General features: G+C 41.0%; 15 non-coding genes across 15 annotated transcripts; all 15 read right to left on the minus strand.

Annotated features, from left to right (window-relative positions):
• Positions 1-130: 130 nt before the first annotated feature.
• On the minus strand, positions 131-202 carry trnaq-uug (transfer RNA glutamine (anticodon UUG)). Its single transcript has one exon. It is a non-coding gene; the product is annotated as a tRNA-Gln (tRNA).
• A 575-nt stretch (positions 203-777) lies between these two features.
• Positions 778-849, minus strand: trnaq-cug (transfer RNA glutamine (anticodon CUG)). The gene has a single exon. It is a non-coding gene; the product is annotated as a tRNA-Gln (tRNA).
• A 583-nt stretch (positions 850-1,432) lies between these two features.
• Positions 1,433-1,504, minus strand: trnaq-uug (transfer RNA glutamine (anticodon UUG)). Its single transcript has one exon. It is a non-coding gene; the product is annotated as a tRNA-Gln (tRNA).
• Positions 1,505-2,078: 574 nt separating this feature from the next.
• Positions 2,079-2,150, minus strand: trnaq-cug (transfer RNA glutamine (anticodon CUG)). Its single transcript has one exon. It is a non-coding gene; the product is annotated as a tRNA-Gln (tRNA).
• A 584-nt stretch (positions 2,151-2,734) lies between these two features.
• On the minus strand, positions 2,735-2,806 carry trnaq-uug (transfer RNA glutamine (anticodon UUG)). The gene has a single exon. It is a non-coding gene; the product is annotated as a tRNA-Gln (tRNA).
• Positions 2,807-5,318: 2,512 nt separating this feature from the next.
• trnaq-uug (transfer RNA glutamine (anticodon UUG)) lies at positions 5,319-5,390 on the minus strand. Its single transcript has one exon. It is a non-coding gene; the product is annotated as a tRNA-Gln (tRNA).
• A 1,212-nt stretch (positions 5,391-6,602) lies between these two features.
• On the minus strand, positions 6,603-6,674 carry trnaq-cug (transfer RNA glutamine (anticodon CUG)). Its single transcript has one exon. It is a non-coding gene; the product is annotated as a tRNA-Gln (tRNA).
• Positions 6,675-7,258: 584 nt separating this feature from the next.
• trnaq-uug (transfer RNA glutamine (anticodon UUG)) lies at positions 7,259-7,330 on the minus strand. The gene has a single exon. It is a non-coding gene; the product is annotated as a tRNA-Gln (tRNA).
• Positions 7,331-8,551: 1,221 nt separating this feature from the next.
• Positions 8,552-8,623, minus strand: trnaq-uug (transfer RNA glutamine (anticodon UUG)). The gene has a single exon. It is a non-coding gene; the product is annotated as a tRNA-Gln (tRNA).
• A 1,221-nt stretch (positions 8,624-9,844) lies between these two features.
• trnaq-cug (transfer RNA glutamine (anticodon CUG)) lies at positions 9,845-9,916 on the minus strand. Its single transcript has one exon. It is a non-coding gene; the product is annotated as a tRNA-Gln (tRNA).
• Positions 9,917-11,135: 1,219 nt separating this feature from the next.
• On the minus strand, positions 11,136-11,207 carry trnaq-uug (transfer RNA glutamine (anticodon UUG)). The gene has a single exon. It is a non-coding gene; the product is annotated as a tRNA-Gln (tRNA).
• A 1,221-nt stretch (positions 11,208-12,428) lies between these two features.
• On the minus strand, positions 12,429-12,500 carry trnaq-uug (transfer RNA glutamine (anticodon UUG)). The gene has a single exon. It is a non-coding gene; the product is annotated as a tRNA-Gln (tRNA).
• A 1,221-nt stretch (positions 12,501-13,721) lies between these two features.
• Positions 13,722-13,793, minus strand: trnaq-cug (transfer RNA glutamine (anticodon CUG)). The gene has a single exon. It is a non-coding gene; the product is annotated as a tRNA-Gln (tRNA).
• Positions 13,794-15,012: 1,219 nt separating this feature from the next.
• On the minus strand, positions 15,013-15,084 carry trnaq-cug (transfer RNA glutamine (anticodon CUG)). Its single transcript has one exon. It is a non-coding gene; the product is annotated as a tRNA-Gln (tRNA).
• Positions 15,085-15,657: 573 nt separating this feature from the next.
• trnaq-uug (transfer RNA glutamine (anticodon UUG)) lies at positions 15,658-15,729 on the minus strand. Its single transcript has one exon. It is a non-coding gene; the product is annotated as a tRNA-Gln (tRNA).
• Between the last annotated feature and the right edge of the window lie 2,031 nt (positions 15,730-17,760).

Raw genomic sequence — 17,760 nt, forward strand, 5'->3', positions numbered from 1 at the left:
GCCGGTTGAACACACGATTTGTAAACTCGACTTGCAGATCAAGCATCAATGACAAAGTCAACAAAACTGCCAAACAGCAGCCTTCTACATGCTTGTTCCAAATTTTCAGCAGTTGGGACAACAAACATTCAGGTTCCACCGAGATTTGAACTCGGATCGCTGGATTCAAAGTCCAGAGTGCTCACCATTACACCATGGAACCAACTATGCCAAAACATTTGAAATCTTTCTCAAAATCTGCCAAATCAATTCCAACATTACACTTTGGATTGTCCTTTTTGCATTCACAGCATCAATTTCACCTCTTTACGGTCTGTTAATTATCAATGCAGAGCAATTCACACAGATGCCGTTGAGGCAATGGATTCTCATAATATCTGTTTCTGTTTCACACTGTTCAGCACAGATTGTACTTCAGTCTTGGCAGGTAAAACGTGCGTTGGCATTGCAATGCATTCATGCAAAATGCTTGGCATGAAAAGAAAATGCAACGTTTTGTTGAGTGCAATCCATGCATTTCAAAAGGCATTGCGTTTATTCATGCTGCGGAGTGCATATTGCACAGATAATCTCAGCACACATTGTGCAGGCAAAGGCAGCATTAAACAGCAAACTAATTTCTACTCTGCTGATTGGAACAGGTAACTGCCGGTTGAACACACGATTTGAAAACTCGACTTGCAGATCAAGCATCAATGACAAAGGCAACAAAACTGCCAAACAGCAGCCTTCTACATGCTTGGTCCAAATTTTCAGCAGCTGGGACAACAAACATTCAGGTTCCACCGAGATTTGAACTCGGAGCGCTGGATTCAGAGTCCAGAGTGCTCACCATTACACCATGGAACCAACTATGCCAAAACATTTGAAAGCTTTCTCAAAATCTGCCAAATCAATTCCAACATTACACTTTGGATTGTCCTTTTTGCATTCACAGCGTCAGTTTCACCTCTTTACGCTCTGTTAATTATCGATGCAGAGCAATTCACACAGATGCCGTTGAGGCAATGGCTTCTCAAATAGCTGTTTCTGTTTCACACTGTTCATCACAGCTTGTACTTCAGTCTTGCCAGGTAAAACGAGCATTGGCATTGCAATGCATTCATGCATAATGCTTGGCATGAAAAGAAAATGCAACGTTTTGTTGAGTGCAAACCATGTACTGCATGCATTTCAAAAGGCGTTGCTTTTATTCCTCTTGCGAAGTGCATATTGCACAGATAATCTCAGCACACATTGTGCAGGCAAAGGTAGCATGAAACAGCAAACTAATTTCTACTCTGCTGATTGGAACAGGTAACTGCCGGTTGAACACACGATTTGAAAACTCGACTTGCAGATCAAGCATCAATGACAAAGTCAACAAAACTGCCAAACAACAGCCTTCTACATGCTTGTTCCAAATTTTCAGCAGTTGGGACAACAAACATTCAGGTTCCAGCGAGATTTGAACTCGGATCGCTGGATTCAAAGTCCAGAGTGCTCACCATTACGCCATGGAACCAACGATGCCAAAACATTTGAAAGCTTTCTCAAAATCTGCCAAATCAATTCCAACATTACACTTTGGATTGTCCTTTTTGCATTCACAGCGTCAGTTTCACCGATTTACGCTCTGTTAATTATCGATGCAGAGCAATTCACACAGATGCCATTGAGGCTATGGGTTCTCAAATAGCTGTTTCTGTTTCAAACTGTTCAGCACAGATTGTACTTCAGTCTTGCCAGGTAAAACGTGTGTTAGCATTGCAATGCATTCATGCAAAATGCTTGGCATGAAAAGAAAATGCAACGTTTTGTTGAGTGCAATCCATGCATTTCAAAAGGCATTGCGTTTATTCATGCTGCGGAGTGCATATTGCACAGATAATCTCAGCACACATTGTGCAGGCAAAGGCAGCATTAAACAGCAAACTAATTTCTACTCTGCTGATTGGAACAGGTAACTGCCGGTTGAACACACGATTTGAAAACTCGACTTGCAGATCAAGCATCAATGACAAAGGCAATAAAACTGCCAAATAGCAGCCTTCTCCATGCTTGGTCCAAATTTTCAGCAGCTGGGACAACAAACATTCAGGTTCCACCGAGATTTGAACTCGGATCGCTGGATTCAGAGTCCAGAGTGCTCACCATTACACCATGGAACCAACTATGCCAAAACATTTGAAAGCTTTCTCAAAATCTGCCAAATCAATTCCAACATTACACTTTGGATTGTCCTTTTTGCATTCACAGCGTCAGTTTCACCTCTTTACGGTCTGTTAATTATCAATGCAGAGCAATTCACACAGATGCCGTTGAGGCAATGGATTCTCATAATAGCTGTTTCTGTTTCAAACTGTTCAGCACAGATTGTACTTCAGTCTTGCCAGGTAAAACGTGTGTTAGCATTGCAATGCATTCATGCAAAATGCTTGGCATGAAAAGAAAATGCAACTTTTTGTTGAGTGCAATCCATGCTCTGCGTGCATTTCAAAAGGCGTTGCTTTTATTCCTCTTGCGAAGTGCATATTGCACAGATAATCTCAGCACACATTGTGCAGGCAAAGGTAGCATGAAACAGCAAACTAATTTCTACTCTGCTGATTGGAATAGGCAACTGCCGGTTGAACACACGATTTGTAAACTCGACTTGCAGATCAAGCATCAATGACAAAGTCAACAAAACTGCCAAACAGCAGCCTTCTACATGCTTGTTCCAAATTTTCAGCAGTTGGGACAACAAACATTCAGGTTCCACCGAGATTTGAACTCAGATTGCTGGATTCAAAGTCCAGAGTGCTCACCATTACACCATGGAACCAACTATGCGAAAACATTTGAAAGCTTTCTCAAAATCTGCCAAATCAATTCCAACATTACACTTTGGATTGTCCTTTTTGCATTCACAGCATCAATTTCACCTCTTTACGGTCTGTTAATTATCAATGCAGAGCAATTCACACAGATGCCGTTGAGGCAATGGATTCTCATAATATCTGTTTCTGTTTCACACTGTTCAGCACAGATTGTACTTCAGTCTTGGCAGGTAAAACGTGCGTTGGCATTGCAATGCATTCATGCAAAATGCTTGGCATGAAAAGAAAATGCAACGTTTTGTTGAGTGCAAACCATGTACTGCATGCATTTCAAAAGGCGTTGCATTTATTCATCCTGAGGAATGCATATTGCACAGATAATCTCAGCACACATTATGCAGCATGAAACAGCAAACTAATTTTTCCTCTGCTGATTGGAACAGGGAACTGCCGGTTGAACACACGATTTGAAAACTCGACTTGCAGATCAAGCATCAATGTCAAAGGCAACAAAACTGCAAACCTGCAGTTTTTTACTTGTTTGACCTGAATTTCCAGCAGCTGGGACAACAAACATTCAGGCTCCCCTGAGATTTGAACGAGGATTGCTAGAGTTTAGAGTCCAGAGTGATCACCATTTCACCATGAAATCAACTACGGTCGTCCATTTGAAACATTCCTCAAAATGTACAAAATCAACTCCAACATTACACTTTGGATTGATATTTTTGCATTCACAGCGTCAGTTTCACCTATTTACGGTCTGTTAATTATCGATGCAGAGCAATTCACACAGATGCCGTTGAGGCTATGGGTTCTCAAATAGCTGTTTCTGTTTCAAACTGTTCAGCACAGATTGTACTTCAGTCTTGCCAGGTAAAACGTGTGTTAGCATTGCAATGCATTCATGCAAAATGCTTGGCATGAAAAGAAAATGCAACGTTTTGTTGAGTGCAATCCATGCATTTCAAAAGGCATTGCGTTTATTCCTCTTGCGAAGTGCATATTGCACAGATAATCTCAGCACACATTGTGCAGGCAAAGGTAGCATGAAACAGCAAACTAATTTCTACTCTGCTGATTGGAACAGGTAACTGCCGGTTGAACACACGATTTGAAAACTCGACTTGCAGATCAAGCATCAATGACAAAGTCAACAAAACTGCCAAATAGCAGCCTTCTACATGCTTGTTCCAAATTTTCAGCAGTTGGGACAACAAACATTCAGGTTCCACCGAGATTTGAACTCGGATCGCTGGATTTAGAGTCCACAGTGCTCACCATTACACCATGGAACCAACTATGCCAAAACATTTGAAAGCTTTCTCAAAATCTGCCAAATCAATTCCAACATTACACTTTGGATTGTCCTTTTTGCATTCACAGCGTCAGTTTCACCGATTTACGCTCTGTTAATTATCGATGCAGAGCAATTCACACAGATGCCGTTGAGGCAATGGCTTCTCAAATAGCTGTTTCTGTTTCACACTGTTCATCACAGCTTGTACTTCAGTCTTGCCAGGTAAATGTGCGTTGGCATTGCAATGCATTCATGCAAAATGCTTGGCATGAAAAGAAAATGCAACGTTTTGTTGAGTGCAAACCATGTACTGCATGCATTTCAAAAGGCGTTGCATTTATTCATCCTGAGGAATGCATATTGCACAGATAATCTCAGCACACATTATGCAGCATGAAACAGCAAACTAATTTTTCCTCTGCTGATTGGAACAGGGAACTGCCGGTTGAACACACGATTTGAAAACTCGACTTGCAGATCAAGCATCAATGTCAAAGGCAACAAAACTGCAAACCTGCAGTTTTTTACTTGTTTGACCTGAATTTCCAGCAGCTGGGACAACAAACATTCAGGCTCCCCTGAGATTTGAACGAGGATTGCTAGAGTTTAGAGTCCAGAGTGATCACCATTTCACCATGAAATCAACTACGGTCGTCCATTTGAAACATTCCTCAAAATGTACAAAATCAACTCTAACATTACACTTTGGATTGATATTTTTGCATTCACAGCGTCAGTTTCACCTATTTACGGTCTGTTAATTATCGATGCAGAGCAATTCACACAGATGCCGTTGAGGCTATGGGTTCTCAAATAGCTGTTTCTGTTTCAAACTGTTCAGCACAGATTGTACTTCAGTCTTGCCAGGTAAAACGTGTGTTAGCATTGCAATGCATTCATGCAAAATGCTTGGCATGAAAAGAAAATGCAACGTTTTGTTGAGTGCAATCCATGCATTTCAAAAGGCATTGCATTTATTCCTCTTGCGAAGTGCATATTGCACAGATAATCTCAGCACACATTGTGCAGGCAAAGGTAGCATGAAACAGCAAACTAATTTCTACTCTGCTGATTGGAACAGGCAACTGCCGGTTGAACACACGATTTGAAAACTCGACTTGCAGATCAAGCATCAATGACAAAGTCAACAAAACTGCCAAATAGCAGCCTTCTACATGCTTGTTCCAAATTTTCAGCAGCTGGGACAACAAACATTCAGGTTCCACCGAGATTTGAACTCGGATTGCTGGATTCAAAGTCCAGAGTGCTCACCATTACACCATGGAACCAACTATGCGAAAACATTTGAAAGCTTTCTCAAAATCTGCCAAATCAATTCCAACATTACACTTTGGATTGTCCTTTTTGCATTCACAGCATCAATTTCACCTCTTTACGGTCTGTTAATTATCAATGCAGAGCAATTCACACAGATGCCGTTGAGGCAATGGATTCTCATAATATCTGTTTCTGTTTCACACTGTTCAGCACAGATTGTACTTCAGTCTTGGCAGGTAAAACGTGCGTTGGCATTGCAATGCATTCATGCAAAATGCTTGGCATGAAAAGAAAATGCAACGTTTTGTTGAGTGCAAACCATGTACTGCATGCATTTCAAAAGGCGTTGCATTTATTCATCCTGAGGAATGCATATTGCACAGATAATCTCAGCACACATTATGCAGCATGAAACAGCAAACTAATTTTTCCTCTGCTGATTGGAACAGGGAACTGCCGGTTGAACACACGATTTGAAAACTCGACAAGCATCAATGTCAAAGGCAACAAAACTGCAAACCTGCAGTTTTTTACTTGTTTGACCTGAATTTCCAGCAGCTGGGACAACAAACATTCAGGCTCCCTTGAGATTTGAACGAGGATTGCTAGAGTTTGGAGTCCAGAGTGATCACCATTTCACCATGGAATCAACTACGGTCGTCCATTTGAAACATTCCTCAAAATGTACAAAATCAACTCCAACATTACACTTTGGATTGAAATTTTTGCATTCACAGCGTCAGTTTCACCTATTTACGGTCTGTTAATTATCGATGCAGAGCAATTCACACAGATGCCGTTGAGGCTATGGGTTCTCAAATAGCTGTTTCTGTTTCAAACTGTTCAGCACAGATTGTACTTCAGTCTTGCCAGGTAAAACGTGTGTTAGCATTGCAATGCATTCATGCAAAATGCTTGGCATGAAAAGAAAATGCAACGTTTTGTTGAGTGCAATCCATGCATTTCAAAAGGCATTGCGTTTATTCATGCTGCGGAGTGCATATTGCACAGATAATCTCAGCACACATTGTGCAGGCAAAGGCAGCATTAAACAGCAAACTAATTTCTACTCTGCTGATTGGAACAGGTAACTGCCGGTTGAACACACGATTTGAAAACTCGACTTGCAGATCAAGCATCAATGACAAAGGCAATAAAACTGCCAAATAGCAGCCTTCTCCATGCTTGGTCCAAATTTTCAGCAGCTGGGACAACAAACATTCAGGTTCCACCGAGATTTGAACTCGGATCGCTGGATTCAGAGTCCAGAGTGCTCACCATTACACCATGGAACCAACTATGCCAAAACATTTGAAAGCTTTCTCAAAATCTGCCAAATCAATTCCAACATTACACTTTGGATTGTCCTTTTTGCATTCACAGCATCAGTTTCACCTCTTTACGGTCTGTTAATTATCAATGCAGAGCAATTCACACAGATGCCGTTGAGGCAATGGATTCTCATAATAGCTGTTTCTGTTTCAAACTGTTCAGCACAGATTGTACTTCAGTCTTGCCAGGTAAAACGTGTGTTAGCATTGCAATGCATTCATGCAAAATGCTTGGCATGAAAAGAAAATGCAACTTTTTGTTGAGTGCAATCCATGCTCTGCGTGCATTTCAAAAGGCGTTGCTTTTATTCCTCTTGCGAAGTGCATATTGCACAGATAATCTCAGCACACATTGTGCAGGCAAAGGTAGCATGAAACAGCAAACTAATTTCTACTCTGCTGATTGGAACAGGCAACTGCCGGTTGAACACACGATTTGTAAACTCGACTTGCAGATCAAGCATCAATGACAAAGTCAACAAAACTGCCAAATAGCAGCCTTCTACATGCTTGTTCCAAATTTTCAGCAGTTGGGACAACAAACATTCAGGTTCCACCGAGATTTGAACTCAGATTGCTGGATTCAAAGTCCAGAGTGCTCACCATTACACCATGGAACCAACTATGCCAAAACATTTGAAAGCTTTCTCAAAATCTGCCAAATCAATTCCAACATTACACTTTGGATTGTCCTTTTTGCATTCACAGCATCAATTTCACCTCTTTACGGTCTGTTAATTATCAATGCAGAGCAATTCACACAGATGCCGTTGAGGCAATGGATTCTCATAATATCTGTTTCTGTTTCACACTGTTCAGCACAGATTGTACTTCAGTCTTGGCAGGTAAAACGTGCGTTGGCATTGCAATGCATTCATGCAAAATGCTTGGCATGAAAAGAAAATGCAACGTTTTGTTGAGTGCAAACCATGTACTGCATGCATTTCAAAAGGCGTTGCATTTATTCATCCTGAGGAATGCATATTGCACAGATAATCTCAGCACACATTATGCAGCATGAAACAGCAAACTAATTTTTCCTCTGCTGATTGGAACAGGGAACTGCCGGTTGAACACACGATTTGAAAACTCGACTTGCAGATCAAGCATCAATGTCAAAGGCAACAAAACTGCAAACCTGCAGTTTTTTACTTGTTTGACCTGAATTTCCAGCAGCTGGGACAACAAACATTCAGGCTCCCCTGAGATTTGAACGAGGATTGCTAGAGTTTAGAGTCCAGAGTGGTCACCATTTCACCATGGAATCAACTACGGTCGTCCATTTGAAACATTCCTCAAAATGTACAAAATCAACTCCAACATTACACTTTGGATTGATATTTTTGCATTCACAGCGTCAGTTTCACCTATTTACGGTCTGTTAATTATCGATGCAGAGCAATTCACACAGATGCCGTTGAGGCTATGGGTTCTCAAATAGCTGTTTCTGTTTCAAACTGTTCAGCACAGATTGTACTTCAGTCTTGCCAGGTAAAACGTGTGTTAGCATTGCAATGCATTCATGCAAAATGCTTGGCATGAAAAGAAAATGCAACGTTTTGTTGAGTGCAATCCATGCATTTCAAAAGGCATTGCGTTTATTCCTCTTGCGAAGTGCATATTGCACAGATAATCTCAGCACACATTGTGCAGGCAAAGGTAGCATGAAACAGCAAACTAATTTCTACTCTGCTGATTGGAACAGGCAACTGCCGGTTGAACACACGATTTGTAAACTCGACTTGCAGATCAAGCATCAATGACAAAGTCAACAAAACTGCCAAATAGCAGCCTTCTACATGCTTGTTCCAAATTTTCAGCAGTTGGGACAACAAACATTCAGGTTCCACCGAGATTTGAACTCGGATTGCTGGATTCAAAGTCCAGAGTGCTCACCATTACACCATGGAACCAACTATGCCAAAACATTTGAAAGCTTTCTCAAAATCTGCCAAATCAATTCCAACATTACACTTTGGATTGTCCTTTTTGCATTCACAGCATCAATTTCACCTCTTTACGGTCTGTTAATTATCAATGCAGAGCAATTCACACAGATGCCGTTGAGGCAATGGATTCTCATAATATCTGTTTCTGTTTCACACTGTTCAGCACAGATTGTACTTCAGTCTTGGCAGGTAAAACGTGCGTTGGCATTGCAATGCATTCATGCAAAATGCTTGGCATGAAAAGAAAATGCAACGTTTTGTTGAGTGCAAACCATGTACTGCATGCATTTCAAAAGGCGTTGCATTTATTCATCCTGAGGAATGCATATTGCACAGATAATCTCAGCACACATTATGCAGCATGAAACAGCAAACTAATTTTTCCTCTGCTGATTGGAACAGGGAACTGCCGGTTGAACACACGATTTGAAAACTCGACTTGCAGATCAAGCATCAATGTCAAAGGCAACAAAACTGCAAACCTGCAGTTTTTTACTTGTTTGACCTGAATTTCCAGCAGCTGGGACAACAAACATTCAGGCTCCCCTGAGATTTGAACGAGGATTGCTAGAGTTTAGAGTCCAGAGTGGTCACCATTTCACCATGGAATCAACTACGGTCGTCCATTTGAAACATTCCTCAAAATGTACAAAATCAACTCCAACATTACACTTTGGATTGATATTTTTGCATTCACAGCGTCAGTTTCACCTATTTACGGTCTGTTAATTATCGATGCAGAGCAATTCACACAGATGCCGTTGAGGCTATGGGTTCTCAAATAGCTGTTTCTGTTTCAAACTGTTCAGCACAGATTGTACTTCAGTCTTGCCAGGTAAAACGTGTGTTAGCATTGCAATGCATTCATGCAAAATGCTTGGCATGAAAAGAAAATGCAACGTTTTGTTGAGTGCAATCCATGCATTTCAAAAGGCATTGCGTTTATTCCTCTTGCGAAGTGCATATTGCACAGATAATCTCAGCACACATTGTGCAGGCAAAGGTAGCATGAAACAGCAAACTAATTTCTACTCTGCTGATTGGAACAGGTAACTGCCGGTTGAACACTCGATTTGAAAACTCGACTTGCAGATCAAGCATCAATGACAAAGTCAACAAAACTGCCAAATAGCAGCCTTCTACATGCTTGGTCTAAATTTTCAGCAGCTGGGACAACAAACATTCAGGTTCCACCAAGATTTGAACTCGGATCGCTGGATTCAGAGTCCAGAGTGCTCACCATTACACCATGGAACCAACTATGCCAAAACATTTGAAAGCTTTCTCAAAATCTGCCAAATCAATTCCAACATTACACTTTGGATTGTCCTTTTTGCATTCACAGCGTCAGTTTCACCGATTTACGCTCTGTTAATTATCGATGCAGAGCAATTCACACAGATGCCGTTGAGGCAATGGCTTCTCAAATAGCTGTTTCTGTTTCACACTGTTCATCACAGCTTGTACTTCAGTCTTGCCAGGTAAATGTGCGTTGGCATTGCAATGCATTCATGCAAAATGCTTGGCATGAAAAGAAAATGCAACGTTTTGTTGAGTGCAAACCATGTACTGCATGCATTTCAAAAGGCGTTGCATTTATTCATCCTGAGGAATGCATATTGCACAGATAATCTCAGCACACATTATGCAGCATGAAACAGCAAACTAATTTTTCCTCTGCTGATTGGAACAGGGAACTGCCGGTTGAACACACGATTTGAAAACTCGACTTGCAGATCAAGCATCAATGTCAAAGGCAACAAAACTGCAAACCTGCAGTTTTTTACTTGTTTGACCTGAATTTCCAGCAGCTGGGACAACAAACATTCAGGCTCCCCTGAGATTTGAACGAGGATTGCTAGAGTTTAGAGTCCAGAGTGATCACCATTTCACCATGGAATCAACTACGGTCGTCCATTTGAAACATTCCTCAAAATGTACAAAATCAACTCCAACATTACACTTTGGATTGATATTTTTGCATTCACAGCGTCAGTTTCACCTATTTACGGTCTGTTAATTATCGATGCAGAGCAATTCACACAGATGCCGTTGAGGCTATGGGTTCTCAAATAGCTGTTTCTGTTTCAAACTGTTCAGCACAGATTGTACTTCAGTCTTGCCAGGTAAAACGTGTGTTAGCATTGCAATGCATTCATGCAAAATGCTTGGCATGAAAAGAAAATGCAACGTTTTGTTGAGTGCAATCCATGCATTTCAAAAGGCATTGCGTTTATTCATGCTGCGGAGTGCATATTGCACAGATAATCTCAGCACACATTGTGCAGGCAAAGGTAGCATGAAACAGCAAACTAATTTCTACTCTGCTGATTGGAACAGGCAACTGCCGGTTGAACACACGATTTGTAAACTCGACTTGCAGATCAAGCATCAATGACAAAGTCAACAAAACTGCCAAATAGCAGCCTTCTACATGCTTGTTCCAAATTTTCAGCAGTTGGGACAACAAACATTCAGGTTCCACCGAGATTTGAACTCAGATTGCTGGATTCAAAGTCCAGAGTGCTCACCATTACACCATGGAACCAACTATGCCAAAACATTTGAAAGCTTTCTCAAAATCTGCCAAATCAATTCCAACATTACACTTTGGATTGTCCTTTTTGCATTCACAGCATCAATTTCACCTCTTTACGGTCTGTTAATTATCAATGCAGAGCAATTCACACAGATGCCGTTGAGGCAATGGATTCTCATAATATCTGTTTCTGTTTCACACTGTTCAGCACAGATTGTACTTCAGTCTTGGCAGGTAAAACGTGCGTTGGCATTGCAATGCATTCATGCAAAATGCTTGGCATGAAAAGAAAATGCAACGTTTTGTTGAGTGCAAACCATGTACTGCATGCATTTCAAAAGGCGTTGCATTTATTCATCCTGAGGAATGCATATTGCACAGATAATCTCAGCACACATTATGCAGCATGAAACAGCAAACTAATTTTTCCTCTGCTGATTGGAACAGGGAACTGCCGGTTGAACACACGATTTGAAAACTCGACTTGCAGATCAAGCATCAATGTCAAAGGCAACAAAACTGCAAACCTGCAGTTTTTTACTTGTTTGACCTGAATTTCCAGCAGCTGGGACAACAAACATTCAGGCTCCCCTGAGATTTGAACGAGGATTGCTAGAGTTTAGAGTCCAGAGTGGTCACCATTTCACCATGGAATCAACTACGGTCGTCCATTTGAAACATTCCTCAAAATGTACAAAATCAACTCCAACATTACACTTTGGATTGATATTTTTGCATTCACAGCGTCAGTTTCACCTATTTACGGTCTGTTAATTATCGATGCAGAGCAATTCACACAGATGCCGTTGAGGCTATGGGTTCTCAAATAGCTGTTTCTGTTTCAAACTGTTCAGCACAGATTGTACTTCAGTCTTGCCAGGTAAAACGTGTGTTAGCATTGCAATGCATTCATGCAAAATGCTTGGCATGAAAAGAAAATGCAACGTTTTGTTGAGTGCAATCCATGCATTTCAAAAGGCATTGCGTTTATTCCTCTTGCGAAGTGCATATTGCACAGATAATCTCAGCACACATTGTGCAGGCAAAGGTAGCATGAAACAGCAAACTAATTTCTACTCTGCTGATTGGAACAGGCAACTGCCGGTTGAACACACGATTTGTAAACTCGACTTGCAGATCAAGCATCAATGACAAAGTCAACAAAACTGCCAAATAGCAGCCTTCTACATGCTTGTTCCAAATTTTCAGCAGTTGGGACAACAAACATTCAGGTTCCACCGAGATTTGAACTCGGATTGCTGGATTCAAAGTCCAGAGTGCTCACCATTACACCATGGAACCAACTATGCCAAAACATTTGAAAGCTTTCTCAAAATCTGCCAAATCAATTCCAACATTACACTTTGGATTGTCCTTTTTGCATTCACAGCATCAATTTCACCTCTTTACGGTCTGTTAATTATCAATGCAGAGCAATTCACACAGATGCCGTTGAGGCAATGGATTCTCATAATATCTGTTTCTGTTTCACACTGTTCAGCACAGATTGTACTTCAGTCTTGGCAGGTAAAACGTGCGTTGGCATTGCAATGCATTCATGCAAAATGCTTGGCATGAAAAGAAAATGCAACGTTTTGTTGAGTGCAAACCATGTACTGCATGCATTTCAAAAGGCGTTGCATTTATTCATCCTGAGGAATGCATATTGCACAGATAATCTCAGCACACATTATGCAGCATGAAACAGCAAACTAATTTTTCCTCTGCTGATTGGAACAGGGAACTGCCGGTTGAACACACGATTTGAAAACTCGACTTGCAGATCAAGCATCAATGTCAAAGGCAACAAAACTGCAAACCTGCAGTTTTTTACTTGTTTGACCTGAATTTCCAGCAGCTGGGACAACAAACATTCAGGCTCCCCTGAGATTTGAACGAGGATTGCTAGAGTTTAGAGTCCAGAGTGGTCACCATTTCACCATGGAATCAACTACGGTCGTCCATTTGAAACATTCCTCAAAATGTACAAAATCAACTCCAACATTACACTTTGGATTGATATTTTTGCATTCACAGCGTCAGTTTCACCTATTTACGGTCTGTTAATTATCGATGCAGAGCAATTCACACAGATGCCGTTGAGGCTATGGGTTCTCAAATAGCTGTTTCTGTTTCAAACTGTTCAGCACAGATTGTACTTCAGTCTTGCCAGGTAAAACGTGTGTTAGCATTGCAATGCATTCATGCAAAATGCTTGGCATGAAAAGAAAATGCAACGTTTTGTTGAGTGCAATCCATGCATTTCAAAAGGCATTGCGTTTATTCCTCTTGCGAAGTGCATATTGCACAGATAATCTCAGCACACATTGTGCAGGCAAAGGTAGCATGAAACAGCAAACTAATTTCTACTCTGCTGATTGGAACAGGTAACTGCCGGTTGAACACTCGATTTGAAAACTCGACTTGCAGATCAAGCATCAATGACAAAGTCAACAAAACTGCCAAATAGCAGCCTTCTACATGCTTGGTCTAAATTTTCAGCAGCTGGGACAACAAACATTCAGGTTCCACCAAGATTTGAACTCGGATCGCTGGATTCAGAGTCCAGAGTGCTCACCATTACACCATGGAACCAACTATGCCAAAACATTTGAAAGCTTTCTCAAAATCTGCCAAATCAATTCCAACATTACACTTTGGATTGTCCTTTTTGCATTCACAGCGTCAGTTTCACCGATTTACGCTCTGTTAATTATCGATGCAGAGCAATTCACACAGATGCCGTTGAGGCAATGGCTTCTCAAATAGCTGTTTCTGTTTCACACTGTTCATCACAGCTTGTACTTCAGTCTTGCCAGGTAAATGTGCGTTGGCATTGCAATGCATTCATGCAAAATGCTTGGCATGAAAAGAAAATGCAACGTTTTGTTGAGTGCAAACCATGTACTGCATGCATTTCAAAAGGCGTTGCATTTATTCATCCTGAGGAATGCATATTGCACAGATAATCTCAGCACACATTATGCAGCATGAAACAGCAAACTAATTTTTCCTCTGCTGATTGGAACAGGGAACTGCCGGTTGAACACACGATTTGAAAACTCGACTTGCAGATCAAGCATCAATGTCAAAGGCAACAAAACTGCAAACCTGCAGTTTTTTACTTGTTTGACCTGAATTTCCAGCAGCTGGGACAACAAACATTCAGGCTCCCCTGAGATTTGAACGAGGATTGCTAGAGTTTAGAGTCCAGAGTGATCACCATTTCACCATGGAATCAACTACGGTCGTCCATTTGAAACATTCCTCAAAATGTACAAAATCAACTCCAACATTACACTTTGGATTGATATTTTTGCATTCACAGCGTCAGTTTCACCTATTTACGGTCTGTTAATTATCGATGCAGAGCAATTCACACAGATGCCGTTGAGGCTATGGGTTCTCAAATAGCTGTTTCTGTTTCAAACTGTTCAGCACAGATTGTACTTCAGTCTTGCCAGGTAAAACGTGTGTTAGCATTGCAATGCATTCATGCAAAATGCTTGGCATGAAAAGAAAATGCAACGTTTTGTTGAGTGCAATCCATGCATTTCAAAAGGCATTGCGTTTATTCATGCTGCGGAGTGCATATTGCACAGATAATCTCAGCACACATTGTGCAGGCAAAGGCAGCATTAAACAGCAAACTAATTTCTACTCTGCTGATTGGAACAGGTAACTGCCGGTTGAACACACGATTTGAAAACTCGACTTGCAGATCAAGCATCAATGACAAAGGCAATAAAACTGCCAAATAGCAGCCTTCTCCATGCTTGGTCCAAATTTTCAGCAGCTGGGACAACAAACATTCAGGTTCCACCGAGATTTGAACTCGGATCGCTGGATTCAGAGTCCAGAGTGCTCACCATTACACCATGGAACCAACTATGCCAAAACATTTGAAAGCTTTCTCAAAATCTGCCAAATCAATTCCAACATTACACTTTGGATTGTCCTTTTTGCATTCACAGCATCAGTTTCACCTCTTTACGGTCTGTTAATTATCGATGCAGAGCAATTCACACAGATGCCATTGAGGCAATGGCTTCTCAAATAGCTGTTTCTGTTTCACACTGTTCATCACAGCTTGTACTTCAGTCTTGCCAGGTAAATGTGTGTTAGCATTGCAATGCATTCATGCAAAATGCTTGGCATGAAAAGAAAATGCAACGTTTTGTTGAGTGCAATCCATGCATTTCAAAAGGCATTGCGTTTATTCATGCTGCGGAGTGCATATTGCACAGATAATCTCAGCACACATTGTGCAGGCAAAGGCAGCATTAAACAGCAAACTAATTTCTACTCTGCTGATTGGAACAGGTAACTGCCGGTTGAACACACGATTTGAAAACTCGACTTGCAGATCAAGCATCAATGACAAAGTCAACAAAACTGCCAAATAGCAGCCTTCTACATGCTTATTCCAAATTTTCAGCAGCTGGGACAACAAACATTCAGGTTCCACCGAGATTTGAACTCGGATTGCTGGATTCAAAGTCCAGAGTGCTCACCATTACACCATGGAACCAACTATGCGAAAACATTTGAAAGCTTTCTCAAAATCTGCCAAATCAATTCCAACATTACACTTTGGATTGTCCTTTTTGCATTCACAGCATCAATTTCACCTCTTTACGGTCTGTTAATTATCAATGCAGAGCAATTCACACAGATGCCGTTGAGGCAATGGATTCTCATAATATCTGTTTCTGTTTCACACTGTTCAGCACAGATTGTACTTCAGTCTTGGCAGGTAAAATGTGCGTTGGCATTGCAATGCATTCATGCAAAATGCTTGGCATGAAAAGAAAATGCAACGTTTTGTTGAGTGCAAACCATGTACTGCATGCATTTCAAAAGGCATTGCATTTATTCATCCTGAGGAATGCATATTGCACAGATAATCTCAGCACACATTATGCAGCATGAAACAGCAAACTAATTTTTCCTCTGCTGATTGGAACAGGGAACTGCCGGTTGAACACACGATTTGAAAACTCGACTTGCAGATCAAGCATCAATGTCAAAGGCAACAAAACTGCAAACCTGCAGTTTTTTACTTGTTTGACCTGAATTTCCAGCAGCTGGGACAACAAACATTCAGGCTCCCCTGAGATTTGAACGAGGATTGCTAGAGTTTAGAGTCCAGAGTGATCACCATTTCACCATGGAATCAACTACGGTCGTCCATTTGAAACATTCCTCAAAATGTACAAAATCAACTCCAACATTACACTTTGGATTGATATTTTTGCATTCACAGCGTCAGTTTCACCTATTTACGGTCTGTTAATTATCGATGCAGAGCAATTCACACAGATGCCGTTGAGGCTATGGGTTCTCAAATAGCTGTTTCTGTTTCAAACTGTTCAGCACAGATTGTACTTCAGTCTTGCCAGGTAAAACGTGTGTTAGCATTGCAATGCATTCATGCAAAATGCTTGGCATGAAAAGAAAATGCAACGTTTTGTTGAGTGCAATCCATGCATTTCAAAAGGCATTGCGTTTATTCCTCTTGCGAAGTGCATATTGCACAGATAATCTCAGCACACATTGTGCAGGCAAAGGTAGCATGAAACAGCAAACTAATTTCTACTCTCCTGATTGGAACAGGTAACTGCCGGTTGAACACACGATTTGAAAACTCGACTTGCAGATCAAGCATCAATGACAAAGTCAACAAAACTGCCAAATAGCAGCCTTCTACATGCTTGTTCCAAATTTTCAGCAGTTGGGACAACAAACATTCAGGTTCCACCGAGATTTGAACTCGGATCGCTGGATTTAGAGTCCACAGTGCTCACCATTACACCATGGAACCAACTATGCCAAAATATTTGAAAGCTTTCTCAAAATCTGCCAAATCAATTCCAACATTACACTTTGGATTGTCCTTTTTGCATTCACAGCATCAGTTTCACATATTTACGGTCTGTTAATTATCAATGCAGAGCAATTCACACAGATGCCGTTGAGGCAATGGCTTCTCATAATATCTGTTTCTATTTCACACTGTTCAGCACAGATTGTACTTCAGTCTTGCCAGGTAAAACGTGCGTTGGCATTGCAATGCATTCATGCAAAATGCTTGGCATGAAAAGAAAATGCAACGTTTTGTTGAGTGCAAACCATGTACTGCATGCATTTCAAAAGGCGTTGCATTTATTCATCCTGAGGAATGCATATTGCACAGATAATCTCAGCACACATTATGCAGCATGAAACAGCAAACTAATTTTTCCTCTGCTGATTGGAACAGGGAACTGCCGGTTGAACACACGATTTGAAAACTCGACTTGCAGATCAAGCATCAATGTCAAAGGCAACAAAACTGCAAACCTGCAGTTTTTTACTTGTTTGACCTGAATTTCCAGCAGCTGGGACAACAAGCATTCAGGCTCCCCTGAGATTTGAACCAGGATTGCTAGAGTTTAAAGTCCAGAGTGATCACCATTTCACCATGGAATCAACTACAGTCGTCCATTTGAAACATTCCTCAAAATGTACAAAATCAACTCCAACATTACACTTTGGATTGAAATTTTTGCATTCACAGCGT

Source organism: Pristiophorus japonicus, unplaced genomic scaffold (genome assembly GCF_044704955.1).
Source record: "Pristiophorus japonicus isolate sPriJap1 unplaced genomic scaffold, sPriJap1.hap1 HAP1_SCAFFOLD_99, whole genome shotgun sequence".
Lineage (NCBI taxonomy): Eukaryota > Metazoa > Chordata > Chondrichthyes > Pristiophoridae > Pristiophorus > Pristiophorus japonicus.